The sequence below is a fragment of the Ambystoma mexicanum genome, chromosome 3p, assembly GCF_040938575.1.
Source record: "Ambystoma mexicanum isolate Mex_15411 chromosome 3p, UKY_AmexF1_1, whole genome shotgun sequence".
Taxonomy (NCBI): Eukaryota; Metazoa; Chordata; class Amphibia; order Caudata; family Ambystomatidae; genus Ambystoma; species Ambystoma mexicanum.
Genome location: NC_090925.1, coordinates 542,175,061 through 542,201,253, shown reverse-complemented (window position 1 = coordinate 542,201,253; position 26,193 = coordinate 542,175,061). Strand labels below are relative to the sequence as shown.

Here is a 26,193-nt window from a genome sequence, read left to right as displayed (position 1 = left end):
CTGCATACGATAAGAGGCAGGGACCGGCAAAGTTACCTTCAATCAAGATAGGCCACCCAAGGATGAACTAAAAGAGCCTAACAGTAAGGCTTCTTAATGGACACTGAGAAACTATGCTTGTGTTTGGGGCCACTCGTACTAATGAGGATACTGATCATTTTGCTGATAATGAGTCCGCCCATCGAGGGCCATGGTCCCCTAGAACCAAATAGATACTGATCACAATTATAGCTTGTATTTTATTTACATTTGACACTCGTATTTTGGTATCTGGAGAGTGCACACCCGCTTTATATTTTATTGCCAACTGCAAGGGGCTCCACTGTGTCTCCACCTTATGTGCATTCGCACACTCTTCATCCTCGAGATCTCCAGCATAGAGGGGGTTATCACAAGAACACTCTCCTGATGATCATGAACGCCACACATTCCATTTTTAATGAGACCAATTGTTGGATGTGTTCACATCTGCCACAGCATGGAGAAAAAGGATTGGGCTGGTATATACATCCACTCCTTCTAACTACTTCTTGTTATGCTTCTCTTAGGGCATTATTCTTTGGCCGATGGAACGATAGTGTCACTGAGAATTTTGATGGGACTAATCTCAACGAATTTGAAAAACGAATTTTAGCACCTTTAGGCACATGGTTCTCAGACTTATTACGATTTTGGGGCTGGAAAATCTTTGCAGTCCCAATGGTGATCCTTGGCATTGTACTGTTTTGCTGTTGTTGCATCCAGTGTCTTCCTGTCATCTGTTCCATTATAGGGGGAGGTTGTGCACAAGCAGTTGATAAACTAGAACCTAAGACACATTGGCCGGGAAAAATTCCTAATGCCTTGGTAATGCAGCACATCGCCATAAAGGAATTAATGGCGAACAATGTTTTTGAAGATAAGTATTCAGGATGCTCTGATGATGATAGATGGTTTTTGGATGATGCTAATGTTTGAGTAAATGCTCTTGGCTTAGGCCAAATGGAGGGTTTGTAAAAGTATATTTAGCATGAATACCGCCTGGCCTAAGCACATACACATTGCACTATAAATTGCATTGAATGAACCTGAAACAGGCTGTCTACGCTGCCATTTTGAGTTATCCGCCATTTTGAACGCCTCTTGCTTTCTGTCCCATGTTTAGAATTGTGTTTTTGGCTCCAGCAGAGCAAAATTAACTTTGCACTGTTTCCATGATGTCAACGTAGATAAGAATGTTCAAGCTGCTAAAGTGGATTGTTTGTCCTACACTGAGAAACTCTGGAGTTAAACAAAAGCTGTACTAATCAGAAATTTATATACCATCTGTTCCAATAGTGCCTTCTCCATTCAAACAGCAAAGTAGAATGATGAATAGCTGAACATGTGCTCTTGCATAAATCTTTGTTTTCTCTCCTTGAAACTAAGCTGACTTTAAACTCAAGAACACATGATAAACAAATATAAGCGAGCAAAATAAGGAATGTTACCTTTGTGTCTTATATTTGGGAAAACATATGAAGTGTTTAAAGGAAAACAATAAACTATTCAAAGATGTTTAACCATGACTTACTTATGTGGATAGGCCATGAACCCTAGGTAAATGTATGACACGAAGAGGGGCTGGACGATGTGTCCGGGATTGTGGAAAATCTGTATAAATGTATGTGTATTTGAAATGTCCAGCACTCTCTCATCTCAGTGTCTGCTTGCACACATTGCATGGTGTTGAGAGCCAGTCAGCTGCCTGTTAATAAAATGTACATGGTACCTTTGGACTTGTGACTGGTGTATTTCTATTATGTGGTATTAAGCCTCAATATTTGTAATCTTTCACCTACAAAACCTAACTCAAATGCTTTAAGATGATACAGTGCACTCCTTGAAAGACCTCACTTTTGTTTGAGAAAAAAGATGTATAATGTTTATCCATTTAGCGAGATTTAGGGAAATTTACATCCTATTAATAGTTTTTTTTAAGAGTACCAATAACTATTTCTGTGAAGTTCTCAAAGGTCTTTTTTTGCATTTATGTCAGATATTTAGTCCAGTGGCCTGTCATTCGACATCCCCAAGGACCATGCTTGAAAAAAGACAAATGGCATGTGATGTCAAAAAACAACAAACATGCATATAGTTCTGACACATATAACCAGTTAACACTCTGATGCAACCCATAAACTGAACAATCTTTTCCAATTTAAAAACAATTGACTTTATATCACCCAGTTCTATAGTATTCTTTGAGTGACTTGCAGTTTACACCATTATTGATGTCATTATGTGGTTATTAAAAACAAACAAGGCACACTACCATCTGAACTGTATAGAGGGTGGCCATGCCCCGGACAATCTGGCCACTGACCATGGCCACCAGGGACTTGCTATGGGGTTAAACATTGAGGAGAACCATCTCTAGTTCCGTAAGCACTTCAAGACCGTCCCCTTTGCTTATGCTTTCTCTCCTCCTCTCCCCTGCTGATCTCCTTGATGAAACTGAAACTGCCCTAGTTACCTGGCTACCCTCTGATCTCAGGCACAGGTCCCCCCAGCCAGTTTTACACCTGCACTGCCCTCCTGTCAACCCTGCACTAGGGGACTGTTTCTGTATCCCTACACCCCCCTTCCAGCACTTGACACCTGATGTCTGCACTTACCCTTGCACTTGCCACCAGCTGACTGCACTTTTCTTTTTTTGCCTTTATTTTTTACTGTTATTCTATGTACTGCACTGCCCCCTTTCCCCTTCCCCCCGCACTTTTACCCTTTCCCCTCCCCTGTACTTGTGTGATCTCAATGTCCCTGGCCTAGTAAGATCGTTGTCTCTGTCTTCCCTCTGTTCCCCCTCCCTTGCCTCGTTGCACCTTGAAACACTTGTGTACAGGCGCGTTATGAATGCCATATCATATCATATCATATCATATCATATCATGGCCACCATGTGGTTAAAGTGGGCAGTGTGCCTGGCTCCTGGCAAGGAAAGGTAAAAAAAAAAGAATTATAACTCTATTTATTTATTTAATTAATTAATTAATTAATTAATTATTGCCACACACAAAACCCTCAGGTATCTAGGCAATAGTTACATTAGGGATAAAAAGAAGAAGGGGGAGGGCGAGAAAAGAGGGGGGAAATGCATCAGGATGAATGACACAACTTAGAAGGAGCTGTGTTAGTTGAAGAGCCAGGTTTTAAGATTTTTGTGCAAGGTCCAGTAGGCAGGTACTTTTCTGAGGATTGGTGGGAGGTTGTTGCAAAGTTTGGCGGCTACGAGCAGGAAGTTCTTGCACCCCACTGAGAGGCGACTGAAGTTGGGGATCTTGAAGGGGTGACAGTTTGCGGATCTAAGAGTTCGGATGGGGGAGTATTTCTCCATGCAGCATGAGAGGTACGTCGGGCTGTGTTGGAAAGACATTGGTGGACTACGGATAGTGTTTTAAAAATAATCCTTTTGCAGATAGGTAGCCAGTATGCATCTCTCCCGGCTTCTGAGATGTGATCAGATATGGAGAGACATATGGCCGCTTGGGAGATTTTGTTCTGAATAGTTTGCAGTTTGTTCAAGTTGCGTTCGGAGGTGCCCGCTTATAACGCGTTGCAATAGTCAAGCTTAGCTCATGCGATGGCTCTTGCAATCAAAAGGTGGTTGGGTGTGGAGAGGAAGGGCTTACTGGTGTGGAGCATTTTGGCGGTATAGGCTGCTGGTGAGGTGAAAGAGTTCACCTGATGCAAGTGATCAAGGGTTGAGTCCAGATATACGCCGAGGGTTTTGGCTGCAGAAGAGGTGGAGATTCGGTTTCTGTCGATTGTAAACTCCTTGTAGGCAGGGTCTATGTTGCGTATCATGGAGTGGTAGCCAATAATGAGGATTTTGGCTTTATCATTGTCATTGTCATTGCAACAACGTACAGAAAGGATCATACAAAAGACACCCCTACACAGGTCAAAAGATAAACCTACAAGACTATGCCACATGTAAAAGCAAATGTGATATACATGGATTGATCTGCCCATGTGGGAAATATTATGTTGGACAAACAATGAGGCGAGTTAAAGATAGAATCACAGAGCACAAATCCAACATAAGGACTACTAATATGAAATTGCCAGTATCCAGACATTTTAGAGACCAACACCATACGATTTCACAATTGAGGTTTGTGATTCTTGAAATAATAACATGACCACCATGAGGAGGTAATTTACAACAGATACTATCACGAAGGGAGATGTTCTGGATTCACAAGCTGGCAGCTTTGGAACCCAGAGGGATGAACGAGGAATTTTTGTTGAGAGTATTCTTATGAGTCAGTTTAGAAAATGTGGAACTTACACTAAAGGGTGTCCATTTTAAAATTAACTCTGTTGAATTGTAAACACACATAATCTGTCATGACACCATGTAGTCACGGAACATCTATTTATTTAAAATCGAATAATGAAAATGTGGAATAACTAATATGAGACTGTGGTCAATGTCATTATAATACAATTGCATACTCCAGAATGTATAACTATGTTAGTTCTCTAGCAAACGACATCCATGCACATAAAACTGAAGATTACAAGATTGTTGTTGATGTCATTATAATACAATAACATACCCCAGAATGGCATTGTGACATAATGAAATGACCATCTAAGTAGGAAGTAAACTCATGATAGAGCCATCGCTAACCTTATTGAGGATTAATTGCGGTCGGCTCACACAAAGAGAGCACACTGATAATTTTACCAAAATGACCAGAGCACCCGATTAACAGGATTATGTAAATTATGTTGTATACGACTTTTGACTTAGTACACATAATTATGGAAATTAATCACGTGTATAGCGACATAAAATGACAATTAACTCATGTCCCATAGTTCAACTGATTTCAATCATCTAGTGATGAACACAAGTGGGTTGACTAACATCACATTGGCACAAACATTAAGAAATGGAATCGGATGATTTCGAACTACGGTTCCCAGAATGCTCAACATCACATGACCGATATGGATAAGTCATGTGACTACATTTCACAACCGTCGTTAAGCAACAGGCTTACACGGTTATCGAATGAGGGACACGGCGAGTACCGTCTTGATACTGCGCAGTTGCAGGAAGCAGATCGCTGCAATCAGGTAAGTGCAGTGAGGATGATCGCATACTTTCTATAACACAAAAACGGTCCCTGACTCTAATGCTGGACTAATCTTTACAGATTGAATGCTAAGCCTGACACTGGGACTCTGAGCACAGCCATTTCGGCTTTTCAGGAATCTAATGATGAGTATTCTCACCATTATTGTAGTCCAATCAATCAATCAATTGAATAGACGACCATTAAGATGCACACTTATGATGCATTTGTTTTTTGAAAACACAGGTGCAGTATTCAAACAAAGTAGAAGGAATTGTTAGTGCCACATCTATATTGCTAGCACTTGAAAGAAGGAAGACCATTTCCAGGCACACAATCCATAGTGGATTGACCCATGCACAGGTACTTACCACATTAATTGATTCTCCAGTGATAACAATATATACAATAGTATTCATTACTAATATATGCACTATGTAATTAGGTCGTCACCATTTTAAATCGAATATTGATGCCAATAGATTACGTTTTCATGATTTCACAATGAAATTGAACAGAAAGTGGTTGAACTGCTTTGGAAAACTAACGTTAGCAAGAAAGAATTTGGAACTTCAAAAAGATTTTTGAATTCATTTTGTTCCTGAAGAAGAGAGACAATACCTCTCGAAACGCGTAGAGCTCTGTATCTAATTGTTTGATTTGTTTATTGAGTGCTATTATTATCATTATTTTTTCTGACTATTTTGCCTGACTCTTTCTTGATCTTTATAAAATTGAATTTATTTGAAAAAGCTCTTTCTGAGATTTTGAGTGTATTTGAGTTACTTTGAAAATGTCAATATTAGATGTACTAATCTTCTATTGTTGAATGGTAAAATCAAGAAATTATTTAACTACCCAGGTGTAGTAAAATGAATCTAGGCACTTGCGTTAACCTACTGAGCTATCTTGCGTACATTTAAAGCTTATTCGAAGCGTGGAGGAAAATGCTGACCTGCCAGGCCTCTCGAACTGAGTGAGCCAGCATGCTTGCAAGGGTTAACTGGGAAGGCCCTTCTTGAGACATAAACATCTAATTTTGCAAGAAAGCCAGTGCAGCCTTTAGAAGCCACGCACAGCCTTCCTCCACCCCGCTCTGCGAGTCAGGTGCACTGATAACACAGGAATGTAGAAGGCGCTTCCCAAAACAACGTACACAGAGCCTGAGAGCCAAGACTGTCAGTTTCTAGTTGGAACTTTCCAGGCGAAAACATGTTTTGCTGCGTGGAAGGTTTGGTCTAGAAGATTCTCGAAGAGCTGGTACGTCATAGTGATTGACGTGCAGCCCCTAATAAGAGATCTTTAACTGGGCCAGTTAGGCAGGGACTCTTCCTGGGCTGTTCGAGAGAAGCGTGCACGTAGGAAACAGCACCTGGACAACCAGCCAGCACTAGAGGGCAGAGGCTCCTGCCATAACATTCCCGCTCGTGTGCAGGCTTTTGGGGGCTAGGCCAGTCCCAGAGCAGTGCCCGGCACAGAGTGGCGTGGGTCCTGAGTGTGATTCTATCGTATTGGCATCAACGATTCCTAGGAGTGTAAGAATAATTGCATATTCATCTGTGACTGATAATTTGTATTACTCAGCTTGCACTTTAATTCCCATACTTTTGAAAACTGCTGCTTGATTCTGATTAGTTTATGTATTGAATAAATGCAAGCATAAAATCTTCTGAGTGAGTGGCTTTCTTCCAGACTGAGTTCATTGTGTCTCGCATAGTTTCTTACTTGTGGGGGAAGGTGATTAGGATTATATTGCACCAAGTGCTGGCCCCAGGGGGTGTGGTTTTACACCAGGAGACCCTTTAAAATTGATTGAAAAAAATATTTTCCATTACTTTATGGTGTGCAGGGGAAAGGAGTTCCTATTACCGATAGGAATTTCATTGTGTTCATGATTTCGGCTTTATCGCCATTGAGGCATATTATGCGAGATGCCATCCAGTTTTGTACAATTTCATACACAGAGTTTTTTTTTTAATTATGTTTAGTTATTTGTGTTTGGTGCAAGTACTTTTACAAATATTACTTCATGATATATAAAATACAGATCAAAGATCAAGTAGTTCCTTTAAAATATAGCTTCTAAAACCACATACATATTTACATATTTACATACAAAGACATAAATCTAATTCATAGAGTGTTACATAGTGAATACTCATTCATTAAAACATACAAATGTCATCTTAAATTCCTATTTAGATATGATGTTACAAACAAAAACAAAAGATAGTGTCTCTTTTGATTCACGTCAATATCCTTTCGCTCCATCTTTCAGTTGTCTTTTGTTTCCTTTTGTTCCATTTCATTTAAATTAACCTGCATAGTGGTTAGAAAGCGGGTTAGGGCTAGAATCATGGGCTGTCTTGTACCCCAATACACTGTGTCCACAGCAATTATCTTGAGAGTGAAAGATCTACATTAAAGAACGCCCTTAGGTTTGTTATGCGCAGGACTTCAAAAAATACACAGTAATTCACTAGGAGTTTCAGCGTTTCTTGTTTCACCCCTCTTTCACAGAATCTGCATCCCACAATTTGTACAACATTAGTGTTCTTGGTCGCTTATTGCCGAAAACTCCAAGCCGCTAGCACAATCTATTCTCCTCGGCGACTTTAATCTTGGCTACAATGACCCAAACGACGCCCGAGCTACATCACTAGCAAACGCTCCTACCAATCATGGTTTCACTCAACACAGTACCCTACCCACTCACCAGAAAGGCATTATTATACATTGGGTGGCAACACTCAACTGCAACACCACATGCAGCGACCCCCAACCCCTCACATGGTCAGACCATTACCTTATCCCCCTCCAAATCAACATCTATCAGGTAGCTCCCAAAAAATGCCCTATGGCACCTGCCTGCCCGACCAGAAACAAACGTAACATTACGGCCGAGGACCTGCTACCACTGGTCCTACCAGCCCTAAACGCACTACCGGCCAATGCTGAACTAAACCTACTGGTTGACACCTTCAACAAGTCCATGGCCAATGCCATCGATACCATTGCCCCCCTGCACTATGCAAAAGTAAATCAATAGCCCATTTAAATTCGTGGTACACCCCAGAACTTAAACTACTCAGGAAACAGAAAGCTAAAGTAGAACTCATATGGAAAACTAACCATCAGTGGAAAACAAATCCAACCTCAGGAATACATCCGCCGTATACAAAAAGGAGATAATTTGCACCAAAAAAGACGCTTACAACGTCAGGATAGATCAGGAAGGCTCTTCCACTAAAGAACTCTTCAAAATTCTAAAGGAACTAGAGAACCCAAATCCACACGCAGACACCTGCATAAAAGCAAGCCTTGGTGCACCAGCATCCAGAACACGCTTAACTCCAAAATCATAGGACTCCAAACTAAAATTGAGGACAAACGCCAACAACTCTTTAGTAGTAAGTCTACCAGCCCAAGCTCAACCTCACCCACCGATCTTAATACAGGCTTCACCTTTAAAAAAGTCACTACTATAGAAGTCCAAAAAATCATCTCCTCCTTAAAACCATCTAATTGCAAAGGGGACAGCTTTCCCGTCCAGATAATAAAAGATGCATCCAGAGACCTCTCCCCTTTCATCACTAAACCTATCAACCTCTCCTTCGCTAATAACTCAGTCCCTAGCAACCTTAAACAATCCTGGGTTCTCCCCCTGCTAAAAAAACAATCACTCGACCCAGCCATACCCACTAACTATAGACCCATCACAACTGTCCCATTCCTGCTAAAAATATTGGACAAAGTCGCTTACCTCCAAATCCAGGAGCATCTAGAACCCAACCAACTCCTAGGTATACGTCAATCTGGCTTCAGACCTCTACATGGTACAGAAACTGCCCTTGTGGACCTCAAAAGCCAGATTGATGAAATTAAAGAGAAAGGCAAGGCCGCTATCCTACTCCTACTAGACCTCTCGGCAGCCTTCAATTTAGTCGATCACAAAATCCTTTGCAGCCACCTATCTAGCGCAGCACATTTCTCCCCCTCCGCCACCTCCTGGATACAATCCTTCCTACAGAACCATGAGAGTCTTCTCCACCACATCAGCAGCAGACCCCATTCCCATCACATGCAGAGTCCCACAAGGCTCTTGTGTCTCCCCGACTTTGTACAACATATTTACAAAGCCACTATTCCACAAACTGGACCGTCTGGGTGTCACCTACACTAACTATGCAGACGACACCCAGATACTCCTCACTATCTCAGGCAACTACAACACAGACGCCACCCGAATCAATGAAATCTTCTCCATCATTCAGGCATGGATGGCCACTCACGGCCTCTGTCTAAATGATGAGAAGACAGAGCTTCTCCTAGTCGGCTCTCCCAGCAACCTGTCCAAACTCAGTCCTCACTACAAAAACATTATTATCGACGGTAACACCATCCCCATTGTTAATAGTGTGAAAACCCTAGGCTTTTACTTTAATGCCAACACCAACCTCACCAAACAAACTAATATGACCGCATCAGCCACCGCCTACACTGGCAAACTGATAAGAGCCTGCAGACCTTTCCTCTCGCCCCATAGCTGCCTCACACTTGCCAGAGCACTCATACAGTCCAAACTGGACTATTGTAACAGCCTATACCTAGGTGCCAACCAATCAATAATTAACAAACTCCAAGTTCTCCAGAATAACGCATTGCGCGCAGCACTCAACATCCCAAGACAAGAGCACATTTCCACAACTAGGAAAGCATGCAAATGGCTCTCAATACAACAAAAAATTGACCTCAAAACCATCTGTCTCACCTACAAAGCCTTAAACAACCTAGATCAACCATATCCCACCAACAAATTCACTATGAAATCCGCTCCCAGAATCACCAGGTCATCCAACTCCTTATGCTTGGTAGTGCCTAGATTCACATTAAATAGAGCAGGCGGCTCCAGTGCTTGCCTCACTTCTCTGGAACTCAATATCAAAACCATTGAGTCCTTCCCAATCTTTAGGAAACAGGTTATTCGCTGGCTACTGAACAAAGAGTAGCGATCACCTCTGAATCTCCTATGAACCTGCTGAAGTTTTGTAAATAATGTAAATTGCTGTAATTTGTAATTGTTGCACCATGTATAATGCATACCTCATTCCTGTAACTGAACTATTTATGCGCACATCTACCCACGGGTCTGGAGCGCTATACAAATAAAATAAACAAACAAACAAACAAACAAACAATGCTTCATCTTTTCATTTGTTTGGAAAAGATTTAGTTTGAATCTCAAGTATACATTTCTTGCTTTATTGCATGGAAAGATCAGCAAGTATTGCAGCCTTGGATATTGTTCATGACTGAAGCATGTATAAACTGAGTAAGATTGATAAGCAGCTTTCTGCTCGATGATTTTTGCCGAGTCATATTGAAACCATCTCTTTTTTACCATATCTGTACGTTCATACAAGTCTTCCTGCACAGTGACAATCAGGTTCAAGAATATTTTCATCTTGTTAACATATCTATTTATTGAAGCTGGGTGTGCTTTCACAACCATTTTTGCAAGATCTTCATAGAGTGAGTTTGCAGGAGGGCATAACATTCTCCCATAATTCACCAGCATTCTCCAGGAAAATTTAGCTGCCAAAGAATTGAACCCTAGTTTGTGCAAATTCATAGTATTGGGTAATGATTTAAGTAAACCCAGGACCTCTTTCCAGCTTCTTCCTTGTATTTTATCTAACATTTTGGTGAGGTCAAGTAGACAGAGATCCGGGCCATACAAGATAATGGATTCTATCTTCAGAGTATAGAAATCTAAAATGGGTAATAAAGTACATTTTTTACTTAGCCAGTGAAGTTGTATCAGTCAAATTATATCCCAAATACCTTGTTGCAAGGGCCCTTTGTAGTATCAACCCTCCAACTTCCAAACAAACCTACAAACTTTATTTTTATTGGCAAGTACAATTATGGTAGATTTGGAGGGATTAGTCGAGAGATTATGCTTGGTAGCATATGCAGAGAACAAAATCAGCTTGTTTTGGAGGCCATAAGATGTCCTATCAAACAAAATGATGTCATCTGCAAAGGCTAACCAGTTTATTCTGGCGTCTCCCAATTTAACTGGATAGATGGCAAGATTTTCACAAATGTTATCGATATCAGCGATGTAAAGATTGAAAAGTATCACTGCTAATTGACAGCCTTGTTTGACTCCAATTTACGTCTCAATAGGGTCTGTCACATACCCAGAGCAATGAATGTGTACCTGGTAAGAGGTATGATTATAGAATAAGGCTATTAATCCCACCAGGTGTTCAGGTATCCCATATTTGATCATTTTGCTCCACAACAATGATCGAATGACACTATCAAATGCTGCAGATAAGTCTAATGATGCCATGTATATTGCTCCTGAGGAGGTTTGATGTGAGGTTTCAAGGAGGTGGGCCAATATTGTGGCATTTAAGGTAGTATCCCACTTGAAATCGGGATCAAAGTTGTTTCTCGGCTACACAATTTTCAAGTTCCTTTAAGAGAAGGGATGCAAACACCTTTGCAGGTACATCTATCAATGGGATTGGGGCAATAGTTAGATGGGTCATCAATGGACCCTTATTTTTTGTGAATCAGTACAATTATGGCAGTACGCCATGAAGGTGGTATCATTTTGGTAACAAAAATAAGATCAAATGTTGGTTTGATCATTTTCACCCAAAAACATGGATCATCTTTTAGGAGACATGGCGGAAGTCCATCTGTCCCAGCGGCCTTTGAGTACATTAGTTTGTTAATAGCCCATATAGCATCCTCTAGCTGCCATGCACACTTACTGGGAATCTTACTGATGTGCAGTCGGATGTCAACAGAGGAAAATATTTTGGGTAACATATATCTTTCTCTAATGTATGTAATCCACTCCTGCCTGGTAATGTCAGAACTAAACTCTGAATGTTGCATAATGATCAGATTCGAAGTATAGTCCATAAGTCTTTTGTTTCACACTTACACAAAAGCCGAATAATGTTTTGTTTGTTTGTTTGTTTGTTTGTTTGTTTATTTATTTGTATAGCGCACCTGACCCAGAGGTATATGGGCGCTTGAGCATCAAGTTACAGGCATAGGTAGGAACATTTGTACAATTGTGCAATGTAAGTATAGTTACAACATCGGTTATGACAGCAGTTATAGTAGACTGAGTGACATACATACATACAGTGCTAGTTAATTGTTAAGTAACCAGGTGATGATCTTAGTTCTGAAAGGTTGAAATGTAGGGGTAGATTTGATGTCCGATGGGATAGTGTTCCATAATTGTGAAGCTAGAACTGGGAAACTGGATCCGCCGGCTCTTTTGAGGGAGTATTTGGGCACTGTCAGTTGTAGTGTATTAGAGGATCTGGTGGTTCTAATATTCTGTCTTAAGATGAATTTATCGGTTAAATAAGGTGGGGCCAGGTGGTTAAGAGCTTTGTAGGTGAGGCAGATAGTTTTTAGGTCTATTTTTTGTTGGATGAAGTGCCATTTGCATGTGATTCTTGTGGCTGAGATGTGTTCTCTTCTGGGAATATTAAGGGCGGCGCGGAGTGCATTATTTTGTAGAACTTGTAGTTTGTTAACAACCGTTTTATTGGCACCTACATACAGGCTGTTGCAATAATCCAGTTCGGATTGTATAAGTGCTCTGGCTAGAGTAAGGCAGTTGTTGGGGGATATCAGAGGTCTGCAGGCTCTGATTAGTTTCCCAGTGTAAGCAGTGGCTGAGGCGGTCATATTAATTTGTTTGGCGAGGTTGGTGTTAGTGTCGAGATAGAAACCAAGAGTTTTTACACTTTTGGCAGTGGGAATGGTGTTGCCGTCAATGATGAAGCTAGAGTAGCTCGGGCTGAGATTCCGGATAGTGTTGGGTGAGCCGACAAGGAGCAGTTCGGTCTTGTCATCGTTCAGGCAGAGGCCATGTGTGGCCATCCATGCCTGAACGATGGAGAAGACTTCACCGATCCTGTTGGCATCCGTGTTGTGGTTGCCTGATAAAGTGAGGAGTATCTGGGTGTCATCTGCGTAGTTAGTGTAGGTGACAGCCAGATGGTCCAGTTTATCGAATAGGGGCTTTGTGAATATATTATACAAGGTGGGTGAAACACACGATCCTTGTGGGACACCGCAGGTAATGGGAATAGGGTCGGCTGCTGCAATGGGTGAGAAGACTCGCATGGTCCTATTGTCCAGGAAGGATTGGATCCATGTGACCGCCGATTGGGAGAAGTGTGCTGCCGATGATAGGCGGTTGCACAGGATTTTGTGGTCAACCAGGTCAAAGGCAGCGGAAAGGTCGAGGAGAAGCAGGATAGCAGCTCTCCCTTTATCTTTGATTTCGTCTATCTGGCTCTTGAGATCAACAAGGGCCGTTTCCGTCCCATGTTGGGGACGAAAGCCAGATTGGCGAGTACCTAGTAATCGGTTAGTTTCAAGGTAATCCTGAATTTGTAAATAGGCCACTCTGTCAAGGATCTTTAGTAAAAATGGGACAGTGGTAATGGGTCTATAATTTGTGGGTATGTCTGGGTCGAGGGTCTGTTTTTTTAGCAAGGGTAGGACCCAGGATTGTTTCAGATTACTTGGGACCATATTGTTAGAAAAAGACAAGTTTATTAATTTGGTGATGAAGGGGGAGAGATCCCTGGCAGCATCCTTGATTATCTGTGCGGGGCAGCTATCCCCCTTGCAATTCGAGGGTTTCAAGGATGCTATAATTTTTTGTACTTCAAGTGTGGTCACCTTTTTGAAGGTGAAGCCTGAGCTAGAGGCGGTGAGTGGGGGATGGGTGGGTCTGGAGGAGGGGTCGTGAGTGAGCTGTTGCCGTTTGTTTTCAATTTTAGTTTGGAGCCCTGAGATTTTGTTGGCAAGGGCGTTCTGGATCCCTGTGCACCAAGGTTTATCCTTTGTGCAGGTATCTTCAGGAGGAGTGGGGTTTTCTAATTCCTTTAGGATGTTAAAGAGCTCTTTTGTGCTGGAGCCTGCCTGTGAAATCCTGGAATTAAGAGATTCTTTCTTAGCACGCGTGATCTCATTTTTGTAGTGGGTGGAGAAGTTGGTGAGGTTAGTTCTATTGTCTGCTGAAGGCACCGATTTCCATAGTGATTCCAGTTTGCTTTTTTGTAGTCGGAGAAGTTTGAGCTCTGGGGTGTACCATGTATTCAGGTGCGCTTTAGGTTTCCCTTTACGCATTTTTAGTGGGGCAATGGTGTCGATAGCTTTAGCCATGGAGTCATTATAGGTGTTGACCATCGAGTTTAAGTCAGTTGTATTTGGTAGGGCGTTCAGAATGGGGGTCACCAGAGGCATTAAGGCTTCAGCTGTAATGTTACTCTTTTTCCTAGTTTGGCAGGCCGGAGCAATAATAGGCTTTTTGTGCACTAGGTTGTTTATATTAATGTCAAGGGGGAGGAAGTGGTGATCCGTCCAGATGAGTTGTACAGGGTCCTTTAGGGTAATGTTGCAATTGAGGGCGGTAACCCAGTCAAGGATTCTGCCTTTCGAGTGGGTGGGTTTAGAGCAGAGTTGAAGGAGGCCATGCTCCTCCAATGCCGTGGCCAGGGCAGTGGCGGGGGAGTCGTGAGGGTCATTAAACCCAAGATTGAAGTCTCCCAGTATAATTATTTGAGCTGAAGGTTTGGAGCTTACGGCTACTAGGGAGGTGATGTCTTTCTCAAAAGAGCCCGGTGGGCCCGGGGGTCTGTAGATTATGTGCATAGTGATCGTACTCTTTGGGGAGGTTTGTAGTTTAACTGTGAGGTGTTCACATGATTTGAGTGGAGGAGAGGAGCCTAGTCTGATATCGAGTGAGGACTTGAAGATGAGGGCTACACCACCTCCTCGAGCGTTAGGTCTGTCTACTCTGAGGATAGTATAGTTGTCAGGGATGGCTAGGGTAAGGGATGGTCCCGCAGCCTCATGTAGCCAAGTTTCTGTCATAGCAAGGAAGTCTAGGTTGTTAGTCAGGATGATGTCGGCGACTTCTGTAGAATGGGCGACCAGGGATCTAACATTTAGAAGAGCTCCTTTTAGTGTATGGAGGGTCGAGATGATGGGGGTTATAGTGTACTTGTTGGTTTTGTTGGGTGGTTTAGGTGGGCGTTTGCTCGTTTTGTGGTGGATTCTGGCACCAAGTATTTGTTGCGATCGGTGGGGATAAGGGTGGTTGTTTGAGAGACAGTAAGGTCAGTCATCGTGGAGAGGCTGTGATGATGGGTGGGGCAGGGTGCTCTAGTGTCTGTTGGGTTCTGCTTGGATCTATCTGCACTCTTGTTGTTTAGGACATCGTAAAATTGTGCATGGTCATAGGTAGGATAGGCAGATTGTGGAACCGGGAGGAAGGCTGGAGTAGTGGGCAGGAATGGTGTGGGGCAAACGATAGGGTAGTGTCTTGGGCAGGCGGGTCTAGCTAGTCCATTTTTATGGGTTAAGTAGCTGTTACCGTTGCAGAGTATATTGCTTTGCATGACACAGAAGGGGAACATGATCACGGTAAGGCAAAGTAGCATAATGTGTGTGCTAGGGGCAATGCGCCGTGCAGAGGATAGGCAGATGTTTTGGTTCTCAGCAAGTAATTTTGCGTTCTTCAACCTTTTGTAGTCGATTCTAAACTTACTTTGGATTTGCTTTTTGAACTGCTGGCTACTGCAACATCAGCGCACGATCTTTTAACTATTCTAATCTCACTATTACGTATCCTTTTTAGTGCAGCAATATCATTAATATAACTGGTAGGATGTACACTAGTTATACTTATAGTATGGTGTTTTGCTAGGAGATGTAAATGATATCTTACCACTGAAGTGGTGTACTCTACCATAAGTAAGTTGTCAGATACATTCTCAGCCTTCATGTCTGTTTTCCATATATCTTGATTTACCAGATATGCCAAGTTTCTGCACATTTTCGGATTCCATCGAATTGATAGTGCATATCTATCAACCTCTATCAAAGACAACTTGGGTGTGTACATAAATGATTTAGCCGGGATGTTTACTGTAAGATTTAACATCCCCCAAACTTACATCACATATTGAAACTGGTACACACATCTCTAATAGATTTTTCGAAACAGCAATATAGTCGATCAATGACCATGAGTTCCCTCTCCTCCATGTAAAATCACTTTGTTCACGTGCATGGGGGACTAGATGGAAATTCCAGTCTATTCGAAAATTCATCCAGAATCTCCCATGTTCACAGGACAAAAAAGTAGAGGAATGCTGAAATTGACCAAATTTGACGCCAAAAGAGTTAATTAGAATAGCGTTAAAATCTCCTCCTAATATCATCGCATAATTCTCATTATGGAGGAAGGCTTTTTGTGAAAGTGCATCCAGGTCATTTATGATCTTTTCTATGGTGCAGTTCTTAGGGTTCCAATACATATTTATAATGAGTATGTGATAGTGATGGACTAACACTTCAATATCAAGCAATTCATTAGTAGAGGATATGAAGGTGGAGGGAATCTTCACACTATTATGTACTAAGGTCATAAGGCCACCCGAGGGTTGGCCCTGTAAACACCTTCTAGCAGGATGGGTGTGCGAGGTAAAACCATCAAAGTTCAGTTGTTTCAAAGCCATAGTTTTGTGTATAAGGATAATGTAAGAATTGTGGAAAATGGTTTCTTCCCCATGACATTTAATTAAGTTGGTAAACCCACAGCAGTTCCAACTTAAAAGGGGGAAGGGTGTGAGTTATGAGGGATTTTGCGTGAAGTCAGGGAAACTCACATTTTTTATGAGAGGTTCTAGACATGCTAACCCTTTCAGAGCATTCACGACTGAAACTATTTGCGAAAGCATGTCTTGGTTTAGTGCCAGATTCGCCACCTCTTGGGTTCCTGTAATCACCTTAATTCTAGTCTTTTCAGATTGGTGTTCAATAAACGTGGCAGACTCCTACAAATTTTCAAATGCATGCAATTCGTATCCCAACAAATTAAAATTATCTCTTTGTTCCCACATTTTTGTAATTACCAAAGATTTAATTTTGCACAGCATCCTATTCTTGTTGATAAGTGAAAGTTTAATCCATTCAATATCTTGAGACTGAAGGGTACACAAGGTGGGAATTTGTTGGAACACATTTAGCAAGTAATTGTGATTGATTCTATCACTACCATGTGCATCTACATCACAGCTCCAGCCAATAAACAGTTGCATCTCTTTAGGTACCTCTTCATAGGTCATAGCCTTAACCAAGGGCCCCCCGCATCCTGTAAGTGATCCTGCTATCCCTAAGTCATCACAATTGTCAGACAATTGCTCATGTGTCACCTCACTGGCACTTGGATTTTCACCTTTGTCGGGGCTGTAGTGTATCCCTTCATTGCTGTTCAGTGGTTGCTTACACTGTGAATTGTCATTATCAAGCTGGGAAATTTCAGGGTTATCTTTCCTTGGATTACTATGCTTCAAGCATATATATGCAGGTTTTGCTTCCATTTGTTTTGTTGGACCCAGCAAAGTGATTACTTTTGCTTGTTCTCCATCACAACTATCTTTTCTGAATGTTCGTTTATTTTCCGTTTTCTGATAAAAGGATGCAAGATTAGATTGTTTCATGGGTATTCATGGGTTTCATGGGTATACCCGATGGAGGATTCGCGCCCACATCACTTGCCAAGATCCTATAGATTTATGTACATTTTTATCGGGACTGTTTTTGCACGCACTTGTGATGATTTATTTTGGGCGTGGGGGAGCATAAATAAATGTTGCCCTTCTAGCTGCAGGAGAACTTTAGATTCTGCATCTAGCTGACTCAAGTCCAGACCATGCTCCTTGGACAGATTTACTGCGCCATTAGAACATACCTGGCAACACTTTTTTTCAGCAACTACCCAACTTTAATGGGTTTATTACTCAGTGTTTCATCTGGTAGACCACCAGATTTACGTTTCAATACTTTTTGCTGTTGTTTTTTTGCTCTTAGTTGCAACTTTTTTGATTTTTGGTACATAAAATATTTCCACTCCTGATTGTCCTCTGACATCAGTTCCTCTACGATGTTCTCAACTTTACCGTTTTTGCTTTGAGCCTGCTGTTCAATAATTTCAGTCAGAGCAGATGGACTATCAGGTGTGTCAATATCAATGTGTCTCTTTTCTTCATTAGCCTGCTTACCCTGTATGCCACTTTCATTAGGTGGGGTCAAGTTGGCTTTCCTCAACAAGTTTTCTAACATCAATTTTCTTTCATGGTGAAGCTTGGCTACTTTTATGAGTTCAATCGTGTCAATTTCTTCTTGGGACGGTATATAACATTCTTGCTTCTGCAAGGATTTTACTTCATCTTCCAGATACATCTCAGCGTTCTGCTCTCTCCAATTTGTTTGACTTGCCTGTGATGACTTCGTCACATAGACATTGAATAGGTCGGGCTATTCATGGGTGGTCTGAGTCTTAGTATCTGTATGTACTGCTTGGATCGGTCGAAATGTTCCATGAGCTAGCATGAATCCTTCCAACCTATTCAGTTTACCCGTCATTTCCGCTATGGACCCTTTCATCTCCCTAATAGCAAAGTGAGTAAATTTGTGTCCCTTATCTAGCAAGTTTAAAATTTGTGTTAGTAGGGGAAACGTGTAACAATTCACATGTTGGGTCCTATCATGTTTGTGTATGGGCGCTTTTTCATACTCATTCTTGGCCATAGGGAAAGGGTCAAACTCTCCAAAGTCCTGAAATGTGTGTTCGTTCCCCAAGGGAAACCCAGGGAATTTAATTGTGTTACCCTGATACCCTTCATCTGCCTTATAATGTTCAGCTGGATTAGTACACATATCGATCTCATCAGTACTATGCAGGTGTACATAATCTGTATATCTTCTGGGTGTAGATACAGGAGTAGAAGGCCACAAAGACATATATACATGCTTATCAAGCTCCGCCATAATGGCTGGAGCTAACATAGAGACATCATCTATATCACAAGATGATTTCCGTGCATCTAGGTCCCTAGATGGGTCCAATTGTAAGTTACAGGCTTCCGCATGGTCATTCTCATTATTCTACATACCATTCAATTCGCTAAGGTACAGCACTTTGTCTACGTATGTTGAGGCCTGTATCATGATAGATGGGATCCTGATAGATGGGACCACCTCACGCTCTTGCTCCTCTAAGTGTGATACGGAAGCATTATAAGGCAATTTAGACAAATTAAGGAGTGAGAGCACAAATGTACGGATCGATTTATCTCCTTGCATTTGTGTTTCTTGGTACTCATGTGAGGCCTTCTCTTCCATCCAACTCACAGATGGAGCTCTGAGGTTGCTTTTTCCATTTTCACCACAGGACATTTGCAAAATTTCCCACTCCTAAGAGAAGATTAAATTTTTTCTGTGCCAGTTATACTTAGCAACAATTCACAGTATGGTAGGCTGAGGTTTGTTCACACCAGTTCACTTCAATACCAATAATACGTAACAGCAGGGATCAAAGGATAGAATCCCACAGTCACCCAACTGTTCAAAAGAACAAATTCGCTGAGTGTATAAATAAATCACAATTCTCCTATTGGAGGGGTGTCAAGAGGCTGAAAGGCCAAAAAGCCTGCAGTGACCACAATCACACCACCACACTAGAATAATGAGACATACATACTCAGTAAATTCAGTTTGCACAACCAAGGGGTTCAAAGGCTCACAGGCCCGCAGCTACCCCTGTATTTGAGTTCTTCTTGAGCGACCAGTGGATGTAGTTTATTTACCCTTTATGCAGTACACTACCAAGGGCTCAAAGGCTTTCAGGCCCACAATCACGTCACTGGTGTACTTACCCTTTGGGGAGTAATGCTCACAGCATTGATACCAATTTATACCACAAAAACTTGGGGTTCAGAAATACTCTAAAGCCCGCAGTTGCTACTGCTGTAGTATAAAAAATGCAAGTTCTAAATGTGCATGAACAATATTTTGGAGAAATCGCATATCAATTGTTATTTCCACATCCGGTGTCAATGCCTGTGTAAATAATAAGCAGTTTCCCTTCAATTTCACTTCACTGGCACCGTCGTAATATAAGTACTTGCTCAAGCCGTTAAGGTAAAACTTCAAAGTCCAATAAATTCAATAGCACATGTATTCAAATAGCTGCGCCCTCGAAAGGTTTCAGAGTTCCACACGATGTTGTAACCAATAACTGCACCCACCAGATCCCAATGATGGCGTAGAAACATGCAAGGCACGTATTGTAAAGTAACAGTGCTATCCGCTCTTTGTCAGTCACTGATAGGCGTTCACCACATCCAGGACCTAAAGTGATAATATAGGAGTGACCTAAATTTACTTTAACTAACTTGCAGATTTGTTGCTTACCGCTATAAGTCCTTGCAATTTTCTGTGGAACTCAGACGCAACAGCAGCCCCGCCGCCCACAGAACACAAAACACACTGCTGGCACACTGCGCTCCGCGCACGCGCGGTGTGTTTGTAGGCAGGAACTCCGGTTGTGGACACAGAAAGAGGACTATTTTGGCAAAAGTCCACAATCACTAAATCCAAAGAAGCGCACGGAAAGCACACGAACAGGACCTTCTCCCAGTCCTCACAAAACACACAGAGTTGATGGTAGCTGAGTCCTGAGTGTATGAACCAGAGAGGGGGATAAGGAGCTGTGTGTCATCGGCGTAGTTCGTATATGATATGCCAAGGAGGTCAAGGTGGTCAAAGAGGGGTTTCATGTAAATGTTGTAGTAAGTAGGGGAGAGGCAGGAACCTTGGGGCACTCCGCAAGTGACAGGAGTGGGTGGTACAGAGAAGTCATTAATGAATACATGTGAGGATCTGCTGGCTAGGAAAGATTTAATCCAGTTGGTGGCAGATGTGGAGAAGTTGGCTGTACAGGCACGTTGGGAGCAGAGAGTTTGGTGGTCTACCAGGTCAAAGGCTGCAGAAAGGTCCAGCATCGTCAGGAGGGCAGGTTTGCCAGTGTTCTTGATGGCATGAAGTAGACTTTTCATTTCAAGTAAGGCAGTTTCTGTTCCTTGCTTGGGGCAGAAGCCTGATTGGCAAACCCCCAAGATATTATTATCCTCGAGATAACCTTGAACCTGGATGTAGGCTACACGATCCAAGATCTTCAGAAGGTAGGGTACCATTGTAATGGGGCAATAGTTATTAGGTATGGAGGGGTCAGGGGAGAGCTTCTTGATCAGCAGCAGGACCCTTGCTTCTTTTAGGGAGGTTGGTACCGAATGAGATGATTGGAGAAAGTGTCTCAGCACAGTCTTTGGTAATCGGGGCTGGGCAGGTGTCACCTTTGCAATGAGAAGGTTTGAGACTATTGATGATCTTGGTGACTTCAGTGACAGAGACAGGGTGGAAGTTGAATGGGGTGCAAGTGTGGGTCAGTAAAGCACCGGGGGCTGTGGGTAGTGGTGGTTTAGAAAGCATGGCTTGTTGTTTGGAGAGGATTTGTTCTTTGAGGGAGTTGACTTTCCCTGTGAGGGAATCTTGGATTTTGTTGCACTGGGTGCTGTGCACTGTCAGGTCTGGCAGGGGAGAGGGGAGAGTCTCTAACTCCTGGAGGATTGTGAATAGATGCCCAGAGTTGGATTTGGTGTTACTGATCCTGGAGTGATAGCTGCTGGCTTTTTCAATGTGGATTTCCATTCTATAGTCTTTTGGCGAGGAAGGTGAAAAGGGCTTTGGAGGCGGGTGATGGCTTTTTCCCCCATGCTAGCTCAGAGGCATGCTTTTTGGTAAGAGATTTGAAAAGCTCAGGCGTGAACCAGTCGTTTCTTTTAGTGAAGGTTTGGCTTCCTGATGTTTGAGTGAGGCAAGCGTTTCAAGTGCCTGAGCAATGGAAATGTATTTTTTGTAGATGTTGACCAGTGCTGCTCAGTCTGTCACTTAGGCTGGGAGGTAAGCGAGGGTATCAATAAGCAGGGCAAGGTTGATGTTGTTGAGATTTTTTGTGCAGCAGGCCAGGCCTTCTGGTTTTGAAGGGTGAACCTGAATGGGGCGTTTATATGGGTCCATGTTGAAGGTAATGGTGTGGTGGTCAGACCATGTGAAAGGAGAGGTGGCAGAGTCACTGATGTTGCAATTGAGGTCGCTGATCTAGTCACGGGTATGGCCTTGATGGTGGGTGGGCTCCAGAGATTGTTGCATTAAGCCAGCATGGTTGAGTGTGGTGGCTACAATGGTGGCGAGGGTGTCTGAGTGATCGTTGAGGCCTAGGTAGAGGTCCCCAAGAATTAAGATTTTGGAGTTGGGCTTAATGGAGTAGTAGATGCTTTGAGGTGTGTTGTCCTCAAAGGCGAGGCTGGGGCCTGGAGGGCAGTAGATGAGGAGGATGGTGATTGAATTGGCAGGGAACGTGGAGAGCTTGGTGAGTAGGGATTGTCAGCTAGGGATGGTGTTGGTGGATCTGATGGTGAGGGTGTTTTTGAAAAGGAGGGCGATGTCACCTTCTTTTTTGGGGGATCTCTCACATCTTAGGATGGAGTAGCCCAGAGGAATGGCGATGGACAGGGCTGGGCCCGTAGCGGGTGTATCCAAGTTTCAGTTATGGCAGGTAGGTTCAAGGTTTTTGGAAGTCATGATGGCATGGATTTCAGCTGCGTGAGCCGGGACTGATCTGGGTGGGTTAAGGCACAGTTGATGGGCTTGTGGGTTAGTCTGGAGGGCGTGTGCATGTGCGTTGGGCAGAATGGCTGAGGAGCATATCGTGGGGTGCGCAGGATGAGCCGTGTATGCAGTATGAGGAACCTATTCCTCGTAAGCATTGGTGGGGGTGCTGCGATGCCGGAACCATAGGCTTCAGGTTGATGGGGGCATTGTCAGTGTATCTGTGTTGGACGGATGTCTGACGAACATAGTCTGGCATGCTCGGGATGAGCCGTGTGCACAGTCTGAGGAACCTATTCCTCATGTGGATCAGTGTGGGCATAGCGATGGCAGAACTGTAGGCGTTGGATTGATTGTGGGATTGTCGGGGGTCGCTGAAGCAAGTGTTGGGCGAGCAGCATAGTACGGGGAGGACGGATGCGCCAAAGCGCTTACCTGCAGACAAAGTGTAGTTGGCATCCCTGGAGGCTGGCTGGACTTGCGTGTAGGGGGACGTGGTGGATTTTGATTTACGGACTGTTGCAATTCTCAGATCAGGCTGTGGTTGTTGCAGGTGCACGCTGGTGAGTTCCGGCTGAGAATGCGAATGCAAAGCAAAGTATGTAGCTGTCAAGTTTTTCGGTGCCATTGCACAATGCCTAACACCTACGGTGCTCAACACCATGCCCTTGGACTGCACGGGCTTTGCCGCAGAGGGTTCGGCAAGCAGGTTTTAGGGCGAAGCAGAGTAGTACATCGATGCGTAGCATGTGGCATATGTGGATCGAGCAGCGTGCACTGCAGACCTGCAGTGCTCAACACTGTGCCCTTGGCCTGTGCAGGTTTTGCTGCAGAAGGTTCAGCAAGCAGGTTTTAAGGCAAAGCGGAGTCATACGTCGATGTGATGCGTAGCACATAGCGGACGTGGATCGAGCAGCCTGCTCTGCAACCTGGGCACTCAAAACTGTGCCCTAGGCCTGCGCAGTCTTTTGATGGCTGAGGTATAGCATGTGGCCCTGGTCAGTGGGCAGATTGTTTGGCCATGCCTCAAGCAATCAGGCCACTGGCCATGGCAACCAGGGACCATCAATGGGGTTAAAGTGGACATGGCCACCATGGACAAGCTATGTGGTAAAATTCTCAAAATCAGGATAGACTTGAATCAGAAAAACAAACTCTGCTTGCAGCTACAGCCCAAAGTGCTGGACGGGTTTTCAGGAAACTTGCATGAGGAGCATCAGCAAGGACTTGAAAGCAAATGTTTTGCAAATCTGTCCTTTATTTTTTTTTTCAAAGGGTCAAATTGTAGGCACAAACATAGTGATATAACTTTGGTGCCTGAGCAGTAGGCCTGGCCCCCGGCAAAGGCAAATGTCTACTCTGCTTTGCTTATTGGAGTGGGCAGCATGGCCAAAGCCCATGTCCCATGGATTGTGGAAGCTGGCCATGGCTGAAAGATATTAACACTGGCCATTGTTCACATTATGGAGGTATAGTGGACAATGTACCTGGATGCAGGTTAGGTGCAGTGTATAACCAGAGTGTTTTTTTGGGGCTGTGGTCATGGTCGAGCCTCATGCCCTAGGCAATGAAAAATGACACACATCACTATATGCTGCAAAAAATATGTTTGTTATAGGAGGTTTATAGTCCTTTCATATATGTTAAAAGAGGAATTGTTAATAATTCATATACAGTGCTGGAACATCATGAAACATTTTCACTTATAAAAAACATTGAAATTCAGTGAAAACATTTTGTTAAAGGGACATTATGATTAGGTTGCAATAACAAAAACCTATGAAATTCAGTGAAATAACTTTGTTAAAGGGACATTCTGGTTAACAGAAATATTGCATTGTTTCACAGTTGTAATATCATATGTGATGTTATCAGTAATGCCATCAATTATGTAATTTGCAATGTCGTCTTTGATGTCCTGGATGTTAGTCTTAATAGTGCATGGAAGTGGTGGCAGTTATAGTTTAAAGCTTATCATAACTAAATTTCATAGGTTTTTATTGTTGTAACTTAACCATAACATGCCTTTAACAAAGTTATTTCACTGAACTTCATAGTATTTTTCTAGCAACTTCAACCATGACGTCCCTTTAACAACATGTTTTCATTTAGAATATATATGGTGTTTCATTATGACATAGGAGATAAAACTCCCTGAAAAGTTTACTTTATGGACCAAGTGCTATAATAAAATGCTCATTCGTCTCAGTGCCACAATCCCATGTAGTGGGACTAATATCTCCTTCTCTTCTAACTTGGAAGTGGGTAAACACTATTGTAAAATATCTTTGCAAGGCAAAGATGGCAGTTGAGGGGGCATCCTAGTCACTCTGTTTTAAGTTCTGTGCGATGTTGTACCAGTTTTTTAGATTCCCTCAGAGCAAATATGGGTTCTCAAAACCTGATTCCCATATGTATACCAATAAGATAATGGACCTCATTACAAGGGTGGCGGTAGCCGTGCGGTAAATACTGGCACGGCTGCCTCCAGAGTCCGTTTTTTACCAGCAACTGGCAATGGGGATGTACCAGTGCATTCCGGTCCCCACCGGACCTGGTAATTCCCCTTCGCCGGGTGCCGGTAAAAATTACTCCCCATTCCCATTTGAGTCCTACAGGACTCATTGGGAATGGGGAGGTCGGTAGTGCCCGCACCGTTAATAATGGTGCCGGCGCACCATGTAGGTCGGACCTGCCGGGCTCACGGGCACCCACGAGCAGACCTCATAGTTTGCCGGTCCGGTAACAACGGTACTGGCAAGCATACCTGTACCGTTGTTATCGGACCAGCAACCTTGTAATGAGGCCCAATGTTTCTTAAAATGATAAATACACTGATTAATTAACTTCCTTTTCCTACTATTTTGTTACTTGATGTCAATACCAAGTGTATGCTAAATTATTTAATAACCACTTCTGGCAATATTGTCAAACATCTTGCATCACACTGGGTTTACATTAGGCTAGGGTACCATGGCACACATCGAAAATGCTATTAGTTTGATAGACTGTACATAAAAAACATTGAAATTTAGATGTACTAATAGCAATATGCCCCTCACGATGGGTGCATTACCAACTCTGTAATGCCCCGGGGCCACTCGACTCGGGACATATTGTTTATTTAATAAATGGGACCATCGTCCATTCTTACTTACTGGGTGATTGAATTAATACTATTATATCATCCCAAAAGGCCTATACTTATTCCACACACTAACCTTGTACATACCTGCAGAGTATTTTAAAAGAACAGATCCTAGTATAAACAACTTAATCTGGAAGCAAAACAAGTTGTGTAGGGAACAATATTCCGTGAACTTCCATTGAAGTTGGATGGTTGGGCATTCTCTGACTTAAAATGTATTACTCTGCTGGCTTCGTGTGAAGAAGGATTCACCTAAATGGTTTTTAATCCATTTCTTGATCCAAAACATAGGACTTTTATGGGAATTAGACCATATGGACCAGGGGTCTACAACATTTTACTTTTCGGATGTTTTGGACT

At 42.8% G+C, this 26,193-nt stretch overlaps 1 protein-coding gene across 4 annotated transcripts in view; it reads right to left on the bottom strand.

The window, feature by feature from the left end:
* PTGIS (prostaglandin I2 synthase) overlaps nucleotides 1–26,193 on the bottom strand; it is a 552,295-nt gene that overhangs the window by 486,542 nt on the left and 39,560 nt on the right. The window lies entirely within an intron of this gene.